An 8,117-nucleotide genomic window follows, 5' to 3' on the forward strand; every position below is an offset into this window, starting at 1 on the left:
TATATCACTTAGACCCCCTACATTACTAGAAAATAGCAAAAAGAACCCCAAATATTTTCAAAACTATCAAGTAGACCCTCATATTAATTTACACATGAAAATCTCATTCGTTTTCGGTGATGAATTAACGAAACCCGACATGTTTTATCGAGTAATATATTTAGGGCCCGTTTGGTTTGATGGAATGTTTTTTAAGGAAATTTCATGTGAGATCTCCAAATCTCATGTTTGTTGGATTTCAGATCTCAGGATTCTTTCAGTCGTGGTCTGGGGGCGACGCGATGCGTGATGCCCAGGCAGACGTGCCCTCGGTCGAATGGTTTCCGGAGGCGTTTACGGCCGTTTCATGATCAAACGGGCACGGATTTGGACAGGAGAATAGTGTTTGCCTGGCATAGTTTCTTTAAAAATAACAAGGTGGTTTATAGTTTGTTTGAATAGTGTGTATCTTTGTACTAGTTTCGAATAGGGTGGATACAGTGGATAAGGCAGTCGATTGTAAACAATACACAGTGTCTGAGTTCATTCCCGTTGTTTGACAAACTTATTTGTTTTCTCTCCAAGACTTAGATCCGGCTCTGAACAAACTTTTCTAGTTCACCCTAACATTCTCGACTTATTCGACTACTGCTCAGTACTTTATGCATGCCAAAAGAACCTCCCTAGAAGGTAATTTCAATGTGGTCAATTTTCATTCTTTTGCAATCAGTTTCGTTAGAGCATCTACTGTTCTAGCTAACTGTCTATCATTTCCATGTGTGATTTCTAGGGTTGTAAACGAATCGAACGAACACGAACAGAGACTTGTTCATGTTCGTTCGTTTAACTTAACCGAACGAACGAACACGAACGGTAAACTAATGAAAATCTTTTTGTTCGTGTTCGTTTGTTTAGAAATCAGGTGTGTTCGTGTTTGTTTATGTTCGTTTGTTAACATGCTAAACGAACAAACATAAACGAAGTAGCTAAACGAACATAAATAAATATTATTTGAATCCAAAGTAAATAAATAAAAGATTATATATTAAATTTAATATATAAACGAATATAAAGAAACGTAAACGAATAGTAAATGAACGAACGTTCACGAACATAAATGAACGAAAGAGACTATTGTTCATGTTCGTTCGTTTAACTAAACGAACAAAAAAAATGTTCATATTCGTTCATTTACTAAATAAACACACATAAACGAACTTCCCGCCGAACGGTTCATGAACGGTTCGCTGAACGTTCGGTACGTTTACAGCCTTAATGATTTCTATGTTATGTATAGTCGTACCTAAGGGCAGATCAGTTGAACTAGAATCTTCTTTATATCAATTTCTATTATAGGTTTATATATCATTTTTCCAATTATTTATGAAGTTCTATTTCGGATTTAATTTCAATCAAAAATAGATAAAAATTAGAATTGTGATTATTTATTCCTATTATTTCAAAATTAAGGGGAAAAAAAATAACACACATACTGATAATAGGGTGGATATATAAGAGCATCTCTAATGCAAAAGTTTTTAAAAATAAATCACCTTTCAATGCAAAAACCTTTTAAAAAACATTTTCGTCAATTATATTAATAATCTATTCTCGTCTATTTAAAATGTTTTAAAAGGCCCTGATATAATTTGTCGCCTCAAAAACAAACAAAAATAAAAGATAACTATGTTGATACAAAAGTATAATGGCAAGGACACAAATAATCAATACGTTAAAAAAATGAAAATAGATGATATATATATATATATAGAGAGAGAGAGAGAGGGGGGGAGATTATTATACAACCTTTGATATTCTTACAGCCAATACAACCATCATCTCATCCATTCAATTTTTAATCTATGGTCAAGATGCATTCGATGGCAAAATTGTAATAAAATCAAAAACGTGATACACGCGCCTGATAGATTGAGGGCAACGAAGGGTAAAATTGGAACGGGTAAATTGCATCTATTCTAAGCAGTGATACTATGAAATTAAGAATGCGATAATCACTCTACATGATATGCAATTAGCGAGATTCATTGAAGGAATACGATTATGTAGAACAAGAGATGGCAGACAAGGTTCAACTGGGTATAGTCATTGTAGGAAATCGAGGTAAGAATTTGGTTGATTACATTTAGTATAATGTTTTTATATAACCTTATTGTGCGATATCTCTATGAATTAGTCCGGAAAAGGAGCGAGCGAATCATGATAAGGAATTATTTCTCTAAGTTCAAGAACACTGCTGCAAATCCAGTTGTTCTAGACGAAGAAGAACTTGATAGATTTGTAGTGAACCCAGAAGCAGTTCAAACTGCTGAACCAATTCTTCCAGTCCAAGAAGCAGAGGATTCAACATATGTCAAGGGTTAGTAAAATTGAACCTTTATTCTTACCGTAATGTTTACTACTCCAATTTCTTGACCTAACGAATCTTGCTACCAATACAACTAAGAAGATACTAATGACTAGGTGTTGATGAGTAGATGTTGATGTTTGTTCCTAAATGTAAACAGTGGGAGTATCAGCATCTAGTCATCAACACTGTTAATGGGCAACTGTATAAACTCATTTCCAATGAGAAGCTTATGAAACCAGATTCATAACCAGGGTCATTTAATATGCGAACGTGATCATGGATGACCTTAGGACGACATGCATTAATGGCCAGTTATGGAGATACGATACAGTAACAAACCAAAAAAAGTTGTTAGGCATTGTAGATGCTTCTTCAAAGTAGTGCATTGCATATTACCTACACACCTTATTACATACCTTCAAATACTTGATTACGAAGTCAAACCAAAAAAAGTTGTTAAAGATGATTTTTACCAATTAGGGTTATTTTGATTCCAACCATGGTAATAGACTTCGAAGAGGGTCATCTAAAATAAGATAACCTTATGAGGCAAACCCCATGAATTGACACAAAGACATCCAATCCACCGTTTAATACACTTCACTTTGTTCAAATCTTTAAACTCTTCATTAATGTGGGATAACTAAAACTCAACCACAATTCACCATTTGAGAATATTCACTTCTCATGGTGTTACCTCAATACTCCAAAGTTTTCCTTATATATATAAAGATGATTTTTACCATTTGGTTGCTTTTGATTTCAATCATAGTTATAGATTTCAAAGAGGGTCATCCAAAATAAGACAACTTTATGATGCAAACCCCACCAATTGACACAAATGCATTCAATCCACCTTTTTTATACACTTCAATTTATTCAGCTATTTCAACTCTTCACCAATGTGGGACAACTAAAACTCAACCACAATTCACCACTTGAACATACTTAATTCTAATGATGCCACCTCAATAACATTTTTGTACTTTCAAAAAACATAGTATGTAAAAAATCGATGGTCAAAAGATTTTACTGAAATTTTCAACATGGACAATTACATGAGAAGGTCTTAAATTGAATTTTTGTTGTATCATTCAATAGACTTCTTGCAATATTCAAGAGAATTCATTGCTAAATCACATTGATCCAAAAGAGATAATTATATCACTAGGATTTACACTTTAACATTCAACTTAATCTTGTAATTGATTTATTTTTTGTGAGTTAATTCACCAACTTCTTGCTTAGAAAACTGTAACATCCTTACTATCATCGTGACAGCGTTATGACATGATTTACTTAAAACTAATGTTCGGCACTGCAGATTGAACGACGACTATAGATTTTTAAAAATTATTGAAGTTAAATAGGTTGATGATCGCATATCAGATATTAATTAAACTGATAAGAATAGATATTGCACTTGATATGAAGTCACCTCATCATCCTCAGTTGTTTTTTAGTATTATAATTAAATAATAATTTGTATATATATCGATCTTTCCTTATATCAAACTTTGTGATTTGCTCAAAATGATAATAGAAATGTGTGAGATTATTGATTATAATGATGAGCTGTATAATGGAGATTTTTTTGTCATAAATATATCAATTTATCTCCTACATATATTTTCATAAAATATTTATATGCACCACACAAATGCAATATTGTTACTCAGTTTTGTATATATTATTGCGAATATTTTTATAATTTGCTTACATTTGTTATAGTGTACTCATTTGCAACTTTGTCCAACAATCCTCCTCAAAACCCCCCTTCCGTTCTACATTGAACTAAGAGTTATAGTAGTCGTTAGTATTGTGACCACTTCGCCTGTAGGCAAATCCAATTGAATTGTTTAATTTTTCATTTGACTGGTGAAAGGCTGAAAGCGAGGGGGAAGGGTGTCTGAAACAAAGAGATGAGAGATCTATGTTTTTCATGGTCGATGACCGACGACGGAGATGGTGATTGAAGGGGCTGAGTCGGAAGTAGACCTGAGAGGTTAGCAAGGGTTTGTAGATCTGAGAGGATGACGATGTAGATGTATATATATATATATATATATACACACACACATAAAAAAAACAAAATGGGATAAAGATAAATTTAAAAATAAAAAGACTAAAATACCCCTGGACTTAACCGAGTTAAAGAAATATATTTGATTTTGTTAGAGGGAGAGACTTACGGTTTTTTGGCAGTTGCTGAATAGTTTGGTGCATAATGATTAAGTGGTCATAATGATTAAGAGGCTTTCACGATATAGTGCAAAATGAAATATAATTATTTGCTAATTGTTTACAATGAAATTAGAACACTAAATGGTTAAGGGAGGTCCATGATACAAAATCATTCAGAAGGTTTTAGAACCATTAAGAAGCAGACTTTTTTTTTTGCCAAACATGATTTACCTCTTAACGATTCATAGACTGTCTCTTAATGAAATTATTAGTAGGTGTGAAACCTATGAGGTCACACACAAAGAACAATGAAGACATAAATTAAATATGTATGTGTGTGTCTGATATATATTAAACTACGAGAGTTTAAATAAAACTTATGAATTAGATTAAAAAGGGCTTAAGTCCTAATAAAGAAAAACCCATAAGATCCTTTATAAAAAGGAAAAAAATTATGAGAGCAGGGTTTCAACCAAAATCTAATCCTGCTCTCAAAAATTAAAGAATGAACTAGCATTCGATTGATGTTGCTCGTGTGGATACCTGTAGAGGTGTTCTAACTTGGAACACTCGCTTCTACATCAACTCTTCATCAATTTAAAAGGGAAAAATCGAATCTTGATGTTTTTATTTTTTTTTCTTTTGGTTTCTATTTTACTCGATTGGACCATGGATTTTTACATATGATTTTTTTGTTGCGCGTTATTTTTTGTTGTTTGTTTACATGTCTTTTAAACATACTCAGGATTTCCAACATTGTGTTAATAGGGTTTTACCGTCAAACAGGAGGTTGCTTGATTAGAATCTTACTCAAAAGTGGAATCTATCATCTAAATACTACCACAGACAAGTTCAGCTTTTCTGGTTTTCGTTAGCAAGTTCAACTTCTTTATTTAATCTTGTTGGTTCCAAATTTCTCATTTTTTTGATCAAATAAGAATAATAATCACTACAACAAAATTGGGTTTATAGGACACCCCTAATCTCTAAGCGTCACAATAGACCGTTTTATAGGACTTAATTTATAGAACCAAAATATAAAGTATCATTTCGAAAGGTGTTGTAATAAGTTTATATGACACTTTTGGGTGTCTTAACAAATTTTTTAGGACATTTTTAGTACAAAGTGTCGCATTAGCAACTTTATAGGATATTTTTGAGAAAATGTCATATAAACTCAATTTTTTATAGGATATTTGTTTTTATAGGACCGTTGTTCAAATAGTATCCTATAAAGTTGCTAATTGGACGCTTTATATTAAAAGTGTCCTAAAAACTTATTACGACATAAAAAAACGTCATATAAACTTATTACAACGCCTTTAGATATGACACTTTATTTTTTTGGTCCTATAAACTAAGTCTTATAAAGTGGTCTATTAGGACGCTTAGAAATTGAAAGTGTCCTATAAACCCGATTTTGTTGTAGGGAATGCGGAAGTTTAGTTTGATCACTAGGCAATCAAACAACAACAAGTGAAAGGATCTCTCAAGAAATTCATGTCATCTGTATTGAATCAAATCTGAGAGTTACACTTGACAAAGAGTACAATTGAATCTTGAAAGGATTTCTCGTCAAAGGATTAGAGTGAATGATTTACAAGTGATTACAGTCAATACTGAATACAAGACAAGAGGAAGGTATTTATAGGATCCTAAAGTTGAAGTCAATGCATCATCAAATGGGAAGCCTCCATATATAAAGGTACATAACTAACTTTGAGCAGAAAAGCTTGGTTTTCAATGTTCAATGTCTTTTGAAAAAAAAATAAGGGGTTGTTTGGCAGTTGTTGAATGCTTTGGTGCAGAATGATTAAGAAGCTCTCATGATATAATGGAAAATGAAATACAATTAATTGGTAATTGTTTACAACGAAATTAGGGCGCTAAATGGTTAAGGGAGACCTATGATACAAAATCATTTAGAGGGTTTTAGAATCATTAAGAGGCAAACTTTTTTTTGCCAAACAAGATTCACCTCTTAATGAAACTATTAAGAGGTAAACAAATAACCCTAAGTGTTGATCTCTAGAAAATAACTTCAGAGATAGCCGGGTCTTTTGGATAGAGACTTCAGAGCTCTGGGGTACTTCTTATCAGGCATATCGGGGCATCAACACTTAGAGAAATATCCAGGCTTTTCTTTTACAGTACTTTATAATTAGAATTAGGGTTAACAAATCTAGATGCTACCATAGAGGCAAGTTCATAGACAAAAAAATTTATATACAAGACTTCTAGATTAGGTATTAGCCTTTCACTTGAACTTTTAACGACAAAACATTTCCTAAGAATAGGAAAAATGGATTTTTTTTTTTGGTATACCCAAAATTGAATGTAGAATGTATACTTGTCTTCTTGTTTCCAATAAGGCATCTACATTGATCCTTTAGGAATTTAGCTTCATATATACTTCTTGAGCATCTTGATATTTCTTTATCAACAACTCCTTAGACTTCAAGTCATTGTGAAGTACATCTATTTCCTTTTGAAAATATCCCTTCAGAGCATTAGAATTAAGTATTCCATAATTAGCATAATATCCCTTCTAGATTGATATTTCTTTATCAACAATTCTTTCGACTTCAATTCTCTCATTTTCTTTTTCTTCCTTCTTTCTCTTATTCTTCTCATTCTTGAGTTTTTCTTTTAGACTCACACAATCATAAGAAAGTTGGTGCCCAACCTGTTCCAAATCATTTATCTATTTAGAGGGAGAAGAATCACATACCTTAGATTTTGACTTGGAAGACATGGGCTCAGAAGCATTGCTATGTTCAGAGGGTCTTTCCATCAGATAGAATTTTTCTTGGTTAGATTCTTCCTCAAAAATGGAGTCTATGATCTAACTTTCTTTCTCAAGCCAATAGACTCCTTTCCTTTTCAGTTGTATTTGTATTTATTCTTAAGTTTGAATTCTTAACAAGTTTTCCTCTATAATCAGCAACATAGTGACCAATTTTTTCACATCTATAACATTTAAACGTTAGTCTTCTTTCCCTCTCTCTTCTCGTCATTCTGAAAATTACCTTTGTAGGCTTGTGATTCAAACTAGTTGATTTATCACCTTTGAAGCTTCTTCTAGTGTCATAGCTTTTGTAATATAACTTCTTGCCAAACACTTTGGTGAATTATTTAGTAATCATGGCATGAGAGTATAGAAGAGAATTTAGAACACCATCAGAGAATTCTGCATCATCTATCTCTAAAGGCCTGCTTAGAACAAACAATGCGTTGTCTGATTTTCTGGTTGACCTTCTGGATGAATCTTCCAAAGAACTCCTTCTGGATTTCTTTTCTCTATCTTCTTATTATAAGGGTTGTGGTCCTTCAATGTCCTTTGTGTTCTCTATGATCCATGTCTTATAAACAACAAGAGTCCTGAATGCGTCATGAAGAGTCCATCCTTTAAGATCTTGATTTGACTGAAGTGAAATGGACAATTGCTCCCATTATTTGCTGAGAATCTTCAGAAATCGTATATTCTTATCCTCATTTGACTTTTTGATGTCATTCCTTTTGCACTTGTTAATCGACATATTGAACATATATGGCTTGTAGAGACTCTTCTAGCTTAGGTGTGAAT

Source organism: Cynara cardunculus, assembly GCF_001531365.2.
Source record: "Cynara cardunculus var. scolymus isolate 2C chromosome LG 4, CcrdV1, whole genome shotgun sequence".
Classification (NCBI taxonomy): Eukaryota; Viridiplantae; Streptophyta; class Magnoliopsida; order Asterales; family Asteraceae; genus Cynara; species Cynara cardunculus.